This window comes from Saimiri boliviensis, chromosome X (genome assembly GCF_048565385.1).
Source record: "Saimiri boliviensis isolate mSaiBol1 chromosome X, mSaiBol1.pri, whole genome shotgun sequence".
NCBI classification, from domain to species: Eukaryota; Metazoa; Chordata; class Mammalia; order Primates; family Cebidae; genus Saimiri; species Saimiri boliviensis.
Window position 1 is genome coordinate 35,975,739 of NC_133470.1, and position 15,496 is coordinate 35,991,234.

Here is a 15,496-nt window from a genome sequence, read left to right on the forward strand (position 1 = left end):
TACTTATAAACCTTATGTTCTATGGGAAAAGCCCTGTGGGAAAGGGTCATGCTTTGTATCCTAGGAAAAGCCTATCTGCTCTCTGGGCCTTGCCATCCTCGTTGGGAGAATGGCAGTTAGATTACAGAATTTCTAAGCTCCTTCACTCTATAGTACTAAAGTAGAAATTTCTAGATGTGGAAATGAGGGCATGCGATGGCCATGGGTCTTCAAACTGGGGGACTTAGGATCTGGTGGGAATTGTCCACTGAAGTCACCCCTAATACAGAGGGCTGCTCGAGGTCTCCCCTGGCCTGGTTTGGAGGCTACCAAGTTGGTGTGCTGGGGAGACGGTAGAAGGAAAACTAGAAGGTAGTGAGGGAAGAGTAGAATGCAAAGGCTTCACAAACACTGACTCATGTCAGAGTCTGCCTGGGTCCTCCCCACTTTGCAGGGGAAGCATAAAAGTGTATGTGTATGTTTTTTAAACCCACTCAGGTCAGGAGAAATGGAGAAAGTAAACATCTAAGAGACAGAAAAGATTGCTTTCCTTTGTGATTTTTCTTCCGTTGAGCAAAGCGCCCCAGAATGTATTGCAAAGGGCGGGGCAGGGAATGAGGAGAGAGCTGTTAGCACTTCCCTCATGCCTTTGAAGGCAGCGGGCCTCTGTAAACAGAAGTGACTTCTGACTTCTCACAGCTCTAAAAATAATCAGAGTGTGGGGGTTCTAAATCAGGAACAAAGAAGAAACAAAGGGTTAATGAGAGGACACAAGTTTGATGTCTCATTGCATAAACACAGAGCCAGCTAGGAACAAAGGCGTCAGAAGCTGGCCTTTACCAGAAGGTAACCAGCACAGCTTTTAGCCCTTGAAATTCTGCACATTGCTATTTCTTCCTCACATTTGCAAAGGGCACCTCACACCCTGCTCTCTGTGCCACGCCCTCTCTAAAGTGTGCTGGCAGGGAGTTGGCTTTTTCATCTAACTCAGGACCCTTCCCCTGTAGCTTCACCCTTCTCCTCTCACCCTGATCAAAGCCTTGCTGTAAGATCTAACTCATACTAACTTGCAAGTGATTGATATGGCCCCAGCAGCAGCTCATGTTTACCATGGGGCTCACTTTCTCTGTGCTTTGTGCATGATCTCGCTGTGACTCACACCCCGCTAAGTACTATTACCACATGCACGTTATAGCAAAGAGGATGGAGAATTGCCCTAACTTCCCCACAGTCCCAGATTCAGGGGATGGTGGAACTGCAATCCTAAACCTCAAGCAATCAGGTGCCATAGCCCAAATCCTTAACCCTCGTTACCCTGCAATTCAAGGCAAAAGAATTAAGTAGTGGGGAGTTATCTAGAAGCTGAAACCCAGGGCAGAGACCTATGGCTGGCATTGTAAGGCAGTCATTCCCTTTGACTCTCAAAAAACCCATCTCAGAAGGTCACTACCGTTGTCTAGTTTTAATGAACTTTGAGGGCGGTCCACTCAGCACCACTTCAGCTCCATATACTGTGCCAGGCTCTTTAAGGCATTCAGCACACACAGTCATCTAGCTGTTTGCAGTCCAACAAGTCAGTTTCTGTTTGGAACAAATGTCATGCACTAGCCATCATGCTGCATGTGTGAAGATGTGCCTTCTGGGGCTGGGGGAAATAGGGAAAGAAAAATTTGGAGATTGAAAAAGCCAAGTGATAAAGCCATTCTGCGAGTCTCTTTCCTAATCCCATGTAAGTAGCATATTACAGTTCCTGGCATAAAGGGAACACTCCAAGAATACATATTGATTGAAAGCATAAAAAAATGAATGTGTGAACAAACAAATACTAATAAATGAACTGACTCATAGCTACCTTCCTTATTTTCTTCTCTTACATTCTCAAAGTCATCACCAATATTCCCTCAACATCTAATGTGCACACCTGTCAGATAGGCATGCAGGTTCCAATTGTGGAGGTCTGGGCTGGGGCCTGAGATTGTACACATCTAACCAGCTCCCAGTTGATGCTGTGCTCCTGCTGCTCCGTGGACCACACTTTTAGTACCAAGGGTCTAGTACACCTGTGTCTTCCTCATGGCTACTGTCACAGTTCAGTGTCATGAAAGGTCTCATCTGTTCCATGGAATTACTTGCATTAAACTTCCACAGCCATTTCATCAGTGCATTTTTGTTTTTACTGTAAAGTTTTGGTCTGAGGTGCACAGGACAGCATTGTGTGTTAAAATTCCACCTGTGTTGTCTTTTACGTCACACTTGTAACAGGTGGATTTCCCGTGAAGCTAATGAAGCTTAAACCACAGGTCCCCTCACTATATGGACCCTGTTCCACATCCTCAGGCATAGATAGCAATATCTTTCCACAGTTCTACAATTTAGTGAATTTCTAAAAGTAAAAGTATTGTGTAGTTTTTAAAGAGGGTTCCCCAATTTGTACAAACCTCAGGTCCCACATAAACCTGGCTCCACCCCTGCACTTGCCTTACTGTATTTCCTAGAGTAGTTATACATTTCTCTTGTCCCCGTGTCTCTATCAAAAAGAGGAAAATAAAGGAAAAGACAGCCACAAGTTTTAAGAAATGTTAAAGAGCATAATTCTCAGAGGATACACTTTGGAATTTAAATATGCAAAGATCTAGCTCTGATTTATGATTTCTGCTGCCCACCCAGCTCATGTAGGCATCTGTGTTAGCAACCACTAATCTGGCCTTTAGTAAGAAGCATTACAAAGAAAAAAGTTGCACTTTGTCATCCCATTACCTGTAGAAGTTCATGGAACCCATCAGCCTTGGTCTCCTGGACAAACAGGCTCAGCATCCTCACCTGTTCAAGGAGGAGGCTGTGATTCTATGACACCATTGCATGATGTAGACTACCATGTCGGTAAATAGTATCTGCTCCATTTACTGGATTATCACAAGTATGGGTGACAATACCACAGGCCTCAAGACAGCTGGCTCCATCGAAGTGCGTGCAGCCATGTGATACCTTCAACCGGTTCTACTCAAGTTAGGCTGCACCATGGAGTCACTTGAGGAGCTTTAAAACATATTGTTGCCTGGGTCACATCCCGAAAGATTATTCCAATTTGATCAGGCTGAGATGTAGTCCAGGCAATGACATTTTTTAAAGCTTCCCAGGTAATTGCAATGTGCAACCAAGGGTGAGAGTCACTGTCTGTGTCCATCTGATCAGGGGAGAATGCTAGAACCATGTTACCCCAGGTGTGGTTCTTAGACCCAGCAGCATTGGCATCAGCAGACAGCGTGATAGAAATGGAGAATTCTGCTCATGCCTGTAATCCCAGCACTTTGGGAGACTGAGGCCATCGGATCACCTGACGTCAGAAGTTTGAGACCAGCCTGGCCAACATGGTGAAATCCCATCTCTACTAAAAACACAAAAATTATCTGGGCACAATGGCATGCACCTGCAATTCCCAGCTACTAGGGAGGCTGAGGCAAGAGAATCGCTTAAACCCAGGAGACAGAGGTTGCAGTGAGCTGAGACTGCACCACTGCACTCCAGCCTGGGTGACAGAATAAAACTCTGTCAAAAAAAAAGGAGAATTCCAAGGCCCGCCCCAGACCTGCCCAATCAGAATCTTCATTTGTCAAGATTCCCAGGGGATTCACCTGCCCACTAGACTTTGGGAAACACTGCCTTAGAAACTGTCAGTTTCTGGATCAGCCTCCTTATTTCCAGATGCAGAAATTGGAAGTTAATCACATGAAATGATTTTGGCCAAGCTCCCCAAGAAGCCAGCTAGAGCCCCAGGTCTTCCGTTCTCTGGCTTCAGCCAGACTTCAGCCTCTCCCTCAGCTAGACTTCATGCCGTTTTAGAAGGATATCAAGAGTCACAGTCACAGATTCCATTTCTCAGTTGCAGAAACTACACAGTTTACTGCAGAATTTCTGGCTCTTTCTTGCTAGGGGAAAAATATGTCTCAGTAAGCTCCATTATGTATTCTGGGTATATGCAATGAGTTTGTCTTGAGACATATTTATGCTTGAGAATATTATGTATTCTCTTTATATACCATGCAAGGTTAAACTTTTTGAAAATTTGTATTTGCTTTTTATCACCCAGACATATAAGCGATTTATAGCCAGGCCTGATGGATTGGAATCAGATGGCAAAACCCGGATTAACCCCATGGATCCTGATGGCCATTGGTCAGTCCTTGCTATCCATATTTTCACCTGAGTGAATGTGTTAAAAGACTTTGCTTTTAAGATAAATATGCAGGTGGGTATCGTTTTTGCAAAGCAGGCACTTCCTCTTGCTGCTTTAAGTTCATCCAGCAATTTTTTCAAAGACAGACATATTGAAACAGTCATACACTGAATAATTCATGTGGAAAAATTGGGGGGAGAGCTAAATAGAGGTGACTCGTGAAATATTCTTACTTGCTGGTGTTAAAAGATGGAGATTTCCTGTACTACATAATTGCTATTCACCAGAAATACAGTGGTTGAGGCAGGTTAGAGACCCTTCATGAGGCCCCTTGTGCACAAATCCTTTGGTCACTCAACCAACTAGTTATCTTCTAGAAATAAAAGATGCCCTGAGTACACAGGTATACTTGAAGGCCATCATGTAAACTGGCCCAATCCAGGGAGGTCTGGTAACCTACCAATAGAAGCTTGCTAAACACGAGACTTTATCACATGTGCATGTGCATAGGTGCAGGCATACCACCGCCCCCCGCCCCCAAGCCACTAGTGTGATCTATCACCTCTAGTTTTTGCCAGGCCCAAAGAGGGTCTTTATGTGCAAATCCCTGGCCAAGGGTGGCCCTACAGAACCTCTCAGCATTCACCCAGGTGCAAAAGCCAGCCAGAGGATGAATCATTATTATTTTTTTAATCAAGTAACAGACCCAGGTGTAGCAGCAGCCCAGCTTTCTAATATCACTGTGGCTTTGATAAATATGTCCCATTCCTTGATAACTTTTCCAAATCCTTTAATATCCTGCAGCTCAGTCCCTGATGTCTGGCTGTCGCAAAAAATGTGTGAAGGGAGACCAAATGTCAATAAAATCTCCCTGCCTGCCTCAACCCAGTACATAATCAGCTCCAAGGTAAATAAATGGTAAGTTAGTTATCTGCTGCAGGGGAGGGGAGGCCTCCAGGCTTATCTGGCTTTTATTTTTGCCTTCCTATGGAGCTGACCAAAACATCTTCTTATTCCGCTCTCTTCTGGAGAGGGTGTTGAATTTTTTCTTCTTTTTTTTTTTCCGCCTTTCCCCTTGGAGGGACAGACTGCTCTGCTTTTCCGAAATGGCTGTCTGCTTTATGCTTCGCTCTCCTCAACTCCATTAAATCACCTTTCATCACATTAAATACAGGTCTTCGGGGTGGTCAGAGAGCTTTGCTCTGAGGGATGATGTTATAATGAGGGCAACGTGTATGAAAATCATTTTTCAGCTCAATCCCAGACAGGCCACAAGGAGAAGGGGGGCACTAAGTGTGTCTCACTTGAGACAGGAGCTAGGTTCCTGAGGAGATGTTTCATCTATTCCTTCCTTCCTTCATTCATTCAGCAAGCACATAACAGAACACCGCTATGTGTCAGGTTATGGGAATTTATCAGTGAACAAAAGACACCGAGATATCCCTTCCCTCATAGAGCTTCCATAAGTAGACACATTGGAAAGCCTCTTAGGGAACATGCTTAACATCAGATTCACAGAATAGAAGAGGGGCTGATTTGAAAAGTTTAGGGTGCGGTTGCCTATAAATTGCTCCTACTGCAGTGCCAAAGCGTGGTATCCTTCCAGGAGACTCTCTTTCTTTCTAGTTAAACAGTCCTTTCTTTCCATCAGCCATCTTTTTTCTCTAAGAGCAATTGTCCTTGGAAGGGATTAGCTATTATCACTCTCTAGCCTCAGAGTGTGAATTTATTTATTGGCTCCCCTTCCTGCCTAGATAGGAGGGGCTCCAGGGCTCCCAAAAGATAGAAAAATCCTAAAAAGGCAGCAGTAAAAGAGACTGAGGACAATTTGGGCCAGTGTTTCTCCACACAGTCCCCTGGAGCCACCTGTTAAAGAGCCAAATTCTTCATCTCCCCACCTGGCCCCACTGCATGAAGATCTCACTCCATAGCCTAAGAGCCCTTACACAGGACCTTCCCACTGAACAATCCAGGGACATCAAAGGAACTCTTTAGGAAACAGGCCAAATGGCATTGAGGTTCTCCAAGCTCAGATAACTTCTAGCTCCCCTTCCTCCTGGTGGTGACAGTTCCCCACCGTTACTTAGTCTTGGGCACTGCACTGTCCTAGGTCGGCACCTTTAAATCGCCTCTTTTTTAAAGGCATACTCTATTTGAGTGAGCCATCTGTTTGCTGTCCAGAACTAGAGCCATACAGGGAACAAAAAAAGGAAGCAGAGAGACCGATTCTAGGACTAGAGTCTGGGCACAAGTGGAAAAAGGTAGGTATCTACGAAGCCTGATGGAAGGCAATGTCTTTACATTTAGTGAACTTATGCATGTCCCTAAAATGCAGATTCCTCTTTCATAGCCCCTTCTGACTCAGTGGGTCTGACCAGAGGCCTGGGAACTTGGATTTTTAACAAGTACCAAACACGATGCTGAAGCTGATGGCCTATGTACCACAATTTCATACCTACTGATTTAATAGGTCCTAACTCAGCATAGTTACCCTTTTTGCTGAGATTCCATTCTCCTTTCCACTTGTATTAGTCCATTTTCACATTGCTGATAAAGACAGGTGAGATCGAGTAATTTATAAAGAAAATGAGATTTAATGGACCTACAGTTCCGTGTGGCTGGGGAAGCCTCACAATCATGGTGGAAGGCAAAAGGTATGTCTTACATGGTGGCAGACAAGAGAGAAAATGAAAGCCAAGCAAAAAGGGAAACTCCTTATAAAACCATCAGATCTCGTGAGACTTATTCACTACCACAAGAACAGTATGGGGTAAATTGCCCCCATGGTTCAATTATCTCCCACCAGGTTTCTCCCACAACACATGGGGATTATGGGAGCCACAAATCAAGATGAGATTTGGGTGGAAACATAGCCAAACCATTTCACCACTCTATCTAAAATCTCTACTACCAATCACTAGCAATTTAAACAACAGATGAATAGCAATAAAGTACAGTACAGCAGAGTAAAGAAGAGCTAAGGAAAGAACTATTCAGTTTTTGTGTAGAATTTAGACAAAATGTAAAGAAGCCAGGACTTGACGGGCTTAAATATAAAACTTTTTTTAATCCCGATCTTTCCTGGCGAAAGACTATCAAAGTAATAAATGACCTTTAGGCTGCCAGTAAAACATGGCCTCAGAGTACAGTCAGATCAGGGGGACTGCCATAAAACTGTCTTCTAAGAATCTGAAGGATGATATTCCACAGCCCTGGCTTGCAGCCTGGATCCCCAAAATCTCTACCAATCCCCGATATACAGTGTGACAAAATGGCACAGAGAGGTTAAGTAATCTGTCCACAGTTACACAGGTATTAGTGACAGCGGCAGACTTCGAACCCAAGAAGACAGACTTCTACGCTGTGACCCAAGACAAACTCTTCACTCACTGAGAGAGGTGGGTTCCCTTAAGTGTCAGTCCTCAAGGTCTTTTAGTTTATTTCATACATGTAGTAGTTTGTTTTCATGCTGCTAATAAAGGCATACCCAAAACCAAGAACAAAAAAAAAAGGTTTAATTGGCCTTACAGTCCCAAATGGCTGGGGAGGCCTCAGAATCATGGCGGGAAGTGCAAAGCTCTTCTTACATGGTGGCGGCAAGAGAAAAGAAGCAAAAGCGGAAACCCGTGATAAAACTCATCAGATTTCATGAAACTTAGTCACTATCACAAGAATAGCAGGGGAAAGACCAGCCACCGTGATTCAATTACCTCCCCCTGGGTCCCTCCCACAACACATGGGAATTCTGAGAGCTACAATTCAAGTTGAGATTTCAGTGGGGACACAGCCAAATCATATCATTCCACCCCCAGCCCCTCCAAATCTCATGTCCTCACATTTCAAAACCAATCATACCTTCCCAACAGTCCTCCAAAGTCTTAACTCATTTCAGCATTAACCCAAAACTCCACAGTCCCAAGTCTCATCTGAGACAAGGCAAGTCCCTTCTGCCTATGAGCCTGTAAACTCAAAAGCAAGTTAGTTACTTCCTAGATACAGTGGGGTTACAGGTATTGGGTAAATACAGCCATTCCAAATGGGGGAAATTGGCAAAAACAAAGGGGTTACAGGGTCCATGCAAGTCTAAAATCCAGTGGTGCAGTCAAATGTTAAAGCTCCAAAATGATCTGCTTTGACTCCAGGTCTCCCATTCAAGTCATGCTGATGCAAGAGGTGGGTTCCCATGGTCTTGGGCAGCTCTCCCCTCCCACCCTCATGCCTTTGCAGGGTACAGCCTCTCTCTTGGCTGCTTTGATGCGTTGGCGTCGAGTGTCTGTGGCTTTTCTAGGTACACGGTGCAAGCTGTCGATGGAGCTACCATTCTGGAGTCTGGAGGATGGTGGCCCTCTTCTTACAGCTCCACTAAGCAGTGCCCCAGTAGGGACTCTGTGTGGGAGCTCTGACCCCACAACCCCACATTTTCCTTCTGCACCGCCCTAGCAGAAGTTCTCCATGAGGGCCCCCCCCACTCCTGCAGCAAACTTTTGTCTGGGCATCCAGGCATATATCTTCTGAAATCTAGGCAGAGGTTCCCAAACCTCAATTCTTGACTTCTGTGCAACCACAAGATCAACTCCCCATGGAAGCTGCAAGGTTTAGGGCTTCCATCCTCTGGAGCCACAGCCTGAGCTCTACATTGACCCCTTACAGCCATGGCCGGAGCAGCTGGCACACAGCATGAGGACCCTGGACCTGGCTCATAAAATCACTTGTTCCTCCTGAGCCTCTGGGCCTGTGATAGGAGGGGCTGCTGTGAAGGTCTCTGACATGGCCTAGAGACATTTTTCCTATCGTCTTAGGGATGTCATGATCTTAGGCTCCTGCTACTTCTGCAAATTTCTGTAACAAACTTGAATTTCTCCTCAAAAAAATGAGTTTTTCTTTTCTACTGCATCGTCAGGCTGCAAGTTTTTGGAACTTTTGTGCTCTGTTTCCCTTTTAAAACAGAATGGTTTTAACAGCACCCAAGTCACCTTTTGAATGCTTTGCTTAGAAATTTCTTCTGCCAGATACCCTAAATCATCTCAAGTTCAAAGTTCCACACATCTCTAGGGCAAGGGCAAAACGCTGCCAGCATCTTTGCTAAAACATAACAAGAGTCACCTTTGCTCACATTCCCAATAAGTTCCTCATCTTCATCTGAGACCACCTCAGCGTGGACCTTACTGTTCATATCACTATCAGAATTTTTGTCAAAGCCATTCAGCAAGTCTCTAGGAGGTTCCAAACATTTTCCTGTCTTCTTCTGAGCCCTCCAAACTATTCCAATCTCTGCTAGTTACCCAGTTCCAAAGTCACTCCCACATTTTTGGTTATCTTTTCAGCAACGCCCCACTCTACTGGTACCAATTCACTGTATTAGTCCGTTTTCATGCTACTAATAAAGGCATATCCAAAACTGGGAACAACAACAACAAAAAGGTTTAATTGGACTTACAGTTCCACATGGCTGGGGAGGCCTCAGAATCATGGCGGGAGGTGAAAGGCTCTTCTTATCTGGCAGTGGCAAGAGAAAATGAGGAAGAAGTAAAAGTAAAAACCCCTGATAGTTCCATCAGATCCCATGAGACTTAGTCACTATCACAAGAATGGCAAGGGAATGACCAGTTCCCATGATTCAATTACCTCTTCTTGGGCCCCTCCCACAACACGTGGGAATTCTGGTAGACACAATCCAAGTTGAGATTTTGGTGGGGACACAGCCAAACTGTATCAATATATATTTCATGTTATTTATTGCAATATTCTTTGCAACTTTCACCCTGTCAGAGAATGAATTGAACCAGAGTTGATGTTTTAGAATTTGCACAGATGTTTTCATGAACTATCATGAATCACCTTTCATTATATTTACCTACTCTAGATGATGAGATGGTGTTGGGTAGGGGCAGGAAGGAACAGGACATGGGCCCCACTGTCCCCTTTCCTTGCTGTCCTTACCCTCAGACTTCTCACTGTGCTCTCTTCAGTGACTTTACTCATGCCAACCCTGCCATTAGAGCTGCCTTTTCACTGCATATAATAAGCAGTATTGACGGGTAACTAATCACCTTCAAAACTTAATGACTTAAAACAACAATCATTTTACTATGCTCAGAGATTCTGTGGGTCAGAAATTCAGACAGGGCATGGCAAAGATGGTTGTTTCTGTTCTAGGATGTTAGAAGCCTCATTTGGGAAGCCTCAAGCCTAAGGGTGACTTGCAGCTGGGGAGTGGAATCTGGAATCACCTGAGGGTTCCTATTCCCATGTCTAGTTCCTGGGTTGGGAGGACTCAAAGACTGCCAGGCAGACATCTACCGAAGGAAGTCCACATAGCTTGGGCTTTCTCACAACATGGCAGCCTTAGAATAGTTAGGCTTCTTACATAGTAGCTCAGAGCTCATAGGCCTCCTGTAAAAGTGATATAGCAAATAAGGGGGAAGCTGCATGGCCTTTTATGGCCCAGTCTCAGAAATCACCCAGCATCATTTCCTTTGGATTCTATTGATTGAAGCAGTCATAAATCCCCCCCCCCCGCCACACACACACACTTCATATTCAAGAAAGGACACAGACCCCACCTCTCAATGGGAGGAGGGTCAAGGTCACATTGTAGAAGAGTCTGTGGCTTAGGAGATATCGTTGGCCACCATCTTTGGAAAATAGTCTGTTAGTGTGACCTCTGATCACAATTCATAGAATCCTACCCATCTTTCCATGCTTAAGTCAAGCCTCCTCCTCCTCCAGGAAGCCTTCTCTGATTACCAAAGTCCACCTTAACTCCTATTTTCTCTCTATTACTTCTATTTCAGTCTTAGTAATACTATGACTGTTCTATCTCTGAACAGTCATAGTATTAATAGTAATAGTGCAACTAACATTTTGAGGCAATGAACACTTCATTTAGATTAACTTGTGAAATTCTCAAGACAATCCCTTAAGATAGGGGCTCCTATTATCACCCTTTTATAGTTGAAGAAAGTGAAGCCCAGAGAAGTTAGATTACTTGTCAAAGTCACACAGAGTCAGAATTCAAACTCGGGCAACCAGCTCCAGAGTCTGACCTCTACCCCTCCTCTTATCCTGCCTCTCAGTAGCTCTTACTGATCATAGTTCATTTTTCCCCCAGCCAAACTGAAACAGCTACATTTCTTGGCCACAGTCCCTGACATGGTGCTGGACTCACCCATATTCTCACTGAGGGATTTCTAAATGGATGTACATTAGTGCCAGCAAGCCCCTACGCCAGAACTGAACACGTTCCTAAGAGCCAGTGTACATGTTTGTGCAAGTGGCCTGCTGACCCCAGCCTGGCCTAGCCTGTAGGACAGACATTATTTGCAAAATATGTAAAAAGCTTCAAGAGAATCATTCTACTCCAGACCACTAAAGTAGGGCAAGCCCTAAGAACTTGTGGGCAACAGAGATGTCTAAAGTGTCGGCATAAATACCCCCAAAAAAGCCAAAGGTAAAATTATGTTGCTAGATGGAGAAGTAAAAATTTGGATTTCAAGATGGTTTTAATTCCAGGCTCTGGGAGTCCAGGGAACTGATTTGAGTGAAAGAGAGAGAGAAATGATTTAGAACCACAGGGTTTTTATGGGCGGAAGGGTCTCTTTCAGCCTGAGCAGGCAGATTGAGAAATCCGTAAACAACTAAGGAGCAAGCCCAGAGATAGAGAGCGTGGTCTAACAGGCAGAGGGATAATAGCGCTCAAGTCAAGGAGGACCCTGAGCCACAGGAAAATGATTCAGGGCGTAACAGACTGAGCCTGGGTGCTTTGTATCTGAACAAAAGCATTCCACATGCATGAAAAAGTGGCTTCCGAAAAAGAACAGGATTTTCTAACTGGCCTTTCTAGCCTATAAATTTTGTTTCAGCTCTGACTTCTGGGGCAACCCAAAGTCAGACACTATTTTTTGTATAAGGCTACCCATGCTACCATCTGCTGCCTGGGGCATGCTTCAGACCTTTATCTTGAAGGTTAAGCAGAATATTGATGATTGTTGGCTGCCAACTGTCTGAAAGTGTGTCTTTGGTCAGCTCCGGCCAGTGTGCTATTCTGAAAAAGCAAAGAAAGCTGAAGGTAGTGACTTCATGACCTTATTAGGCCATGGATGCAGGAAGAAATGCAGAGGTGGGCAGATAACTTTATCATCCTTAATGGGCTACCTAATTCCTTGGGGAAAGAAATGAATGAGCCACCAGTGACATGCCCCAGGCAGCAGATGGCAGCGTGGGCACCCTTATACAAGGGAGGGTGACTGAGTTTGGGTTGCCCCAGAAGCCGACCCCAAAACAAAGAAATGAATGCAAATAGTTTATCTGAGAAATGCAAGAAACACTGATACCAGAGTAGGAAAGTGAGACAGGGAGCAAAAGGGAGCCAGTCAAAGGTGCATTATCAAGCCAGCTGGCACCGTGGGGGCAACTGGAGTTTAATCCCACTAGGGAAACTAGGAACCAGCGAGAACAGTGCTTCTCAAGCTGTCTGGGGAAAGAACCAGGTTGTCTGCTGTTGTTATCAATCCATTATAAATGGATACTTTTGTAAAAGTACAATTAAAATGTCACAGCAATGTCAAATTGCTATAAATGTTCCTAAACACCAACTTTCCATTTGTGTATGTACCTTGAAATGTACAAGCAATAAACATTTCACAGCTTGTCACTGGTCTAGGGACCACACTTCAAGTAGCACTGGCGAAGAATGCACACCTCCATGTTATCTCATAAATGGAGCTGGGCTATTTACACACTAGCTTGCAATAGTCATGTAATTCCTTCCTGTGCACAGGCAGAGTGGCGGCTCACAGTTTCTAGAAAGCCATCAGGCAAAGAAACACACACACTGGCGGTTAGGAGTCAGCCTGAACAGCCTGAGGGAACAGGGTGGGGCATTGACTGCATACAGAGGGGCCCACCCTGACGGTGTCCTTATCTTCCCCCTGTTAGCAACACTCTAGGACTTAAGACAAGGGCAAGGCAGAGGCCAGATGGGTGTACCCTGAACAGGGGGAGATCTGGAGCCCAAAGTCAGGACTTCTCTATGGCTAGTTGTAAAAGGTCAGGGAATAGTGGGTGGATTCTACTTTAACTGCCTGGCCTAACATCTGAATTTAGCTTTTATGGAAACAGCCAAGCCACTGTTAAAAGAAACCAAAACCAAAACCACCCCACCACCCAATGTCAGCATTGATAAGACATCAAATACAGAGGGGCTTTTTTGTCTAACCAGGGTACAGGTTGCTGTTTGGTTTGCTCCTACCTGGAGCTTGGGCTTCACAGGCTTCTTTTGCAGGCTTGTTTTCCAGGGGACCCAGCAACTATTTCTGGCTGCGTGATAAACTCATGACCTGCAAGATGGAGGCAGGAGGTGACTGCAGTCTTGGTGAAGGGAATCAAGGGATTGAAGAGTTTATCTGGGCCGCCCAGGGATCCTCAGGAAAACAGACAAGCCTGTCCTATCTACAGTCAGCATCACTTGTGGGCTAACTGTCACTTTTAGGGCATAAAAGCAGATGAGGATAACAGTAATACTAAAATAACGACGATATCAAGAATGGACACCTTCAGACTCCACCTGGGCAGTGACCTTGAGGTGGGTCCTTTATATGCACTATTTCATGGTCCCAGGAACAGTTCTGAGGAGTGTGTCACAGTGACTAGAAGTGACATCACCCATGTCACACTGACGGGGTCTGGATGCCGGATCTCCCAACTCAGAGCTGAGTAACTTAATGTGCCTCAGTTTCCTCATCTGTAAAGTGAGGTTCTACCTCTCTCCTTGAGTTGTTGCTGTATTAAATGTGCTAATCTCTGTGATGTACTTAGAGCAGGGTGAGGTCTAGAGTTAGTATCCACTACTTATGCAGTCTTGGGACCCAGGCCCTGTGGGGAAGTAACCAATAGCAGGTTGGCTGGGCCCCCTGCCCCTGAAGCACAATTTCACTGTTGTCATGCTGATGGCAGCCAAAGAAAGGAATGTGATTAACACTCCATTTTCTGCTGTCGGCGCTCTGTACTGCTACTCCTTCTATGGCCACCTGGGAAATGTTGTATTGCCACAGCCTTGAAGGTCACAAGAGTATTCACCTCAGGGAACAGACCCCTGGGTTGTGGTCATTTCCTTAACCTTTTTGAGTCATGATTCTCCTTGACTGTTCTCACACAGTTAGTTAGCTGTATAGGGTGCTGAAGAGGATGATGGGTTACAAACCATTCCCAGATTAGGTGTGATAAAGGTTAAAAGATTCACAAATCTGCCTTATCCAGCCCATAATGACACAAAATCCAGGCCTTTGTAATCATTTCCAGGTTCCGAATTAGTTCACCTTTCTTTCCAGCCGTGATTCAGGTTGCCAGAGAAAATACAGGATGCCCAGGTAAATTTGGATTTCAGATAAACAGTGATTTTTTTAGTATAAATATGCCTCCAATATTGCACAGAACTTACACTAAAAATGTATCTGTTGTTTATCTAAAATTCATATGTAAATAAGAGTCCTGTATTTATTTGTACATCTGGGCCCTTGTCCAGGGTCACAGAAGGGCCTCTCAGTATCATCAGAAAACCCTGGTGTCCCCTTCTGCATCAGGTTAGGTGCCTCAGAAAGGACTTAGATGCAGGTGGTTTTATTGGGAGGTGATCCCAGGAAGCACAGCAAGGGATCAGGGAAATGAGGAAGGGAAGTGATGGAAGCCCGTAAAAGAGGTGTTAATCAGGACATTACCCCTGTGGGCAGTTGGGGCTCAATCCCTCCAGGGAACCTTCCAGAAACCCCATGCAACATGCCTTAGAATTATCCTGTCTGAGGACAGAGAGGTTGGGTGTTTACCTACTGTGTTAGTCCATCAGGCTGCCATAACAAATATCAAAGAACTTGGAGGGGTTGAATAATAGATGTTTATTTCTCACAGTTCTGGGGGCTAGAAGCCCAAGGTCAAGGTGCCACAGATTCGGTTGTTGGTCAGAGCTCTCTTCCTGGGTTGCAGACACCCACCATCTTGCTATGTTTTCACATGGCAGAAAGAGAGTGAACTCTGTCTCATTCCTTCCTCTTCTTATAGGGATACTAATACCATCATGGGGGTCCCATTCCCACAACCTCATCTAAATCTGATCATCTTCCAAAGACCCCACCTCCAAATACTATCACACTGGAGGTTAAGGCTTTGACATATGAATTTCAGAAGGACACAAACATTCAATCTATGACATCTACCAACTCTCATCCCTCATGCTTCAGGATTGCCCTAAGGACATTAACTCCCCTGTACCTCTGAGCTGCACTTGTGCTGAGCTGTGCATGTACAGGGCAGAGAAGCAGGGAGATGCAGTCACGGGTGGTAAAAGGCTGT

At 44.9% G+C, this 15,496-nt stretch overlaps 1 long non-coding RNA gene across 1 annotated transcript in view; it reads right to left on the bottom strand.

Moving 5' to 3' along the window:
- The window catches only part of LOC141582686 (uncharacterized), a 36,728-nt gene extending 23,250 nt beyond the window's left edge, over nucleotides 1–13,478 (bottom strand). Inside the window, exons 1-2 of the long non-coding RNA XR_012515569.1 lie at nucleotides 13,404–13,478; nucleotides 9,591–9,649 (exon numbers count right to left, since the gene is read on the bottom strand). This is a non-coding gene — a long non-coding RNA (uncharacterized LOC141582686). The remainder of the gene's footprint in view (nucleotides 1–9,590; nucleotides 9,650–13,403) is intronic.
- Between the last annotated feature and the right edge of the window lie 2,018 nt (nucleotides 13,479–15,496).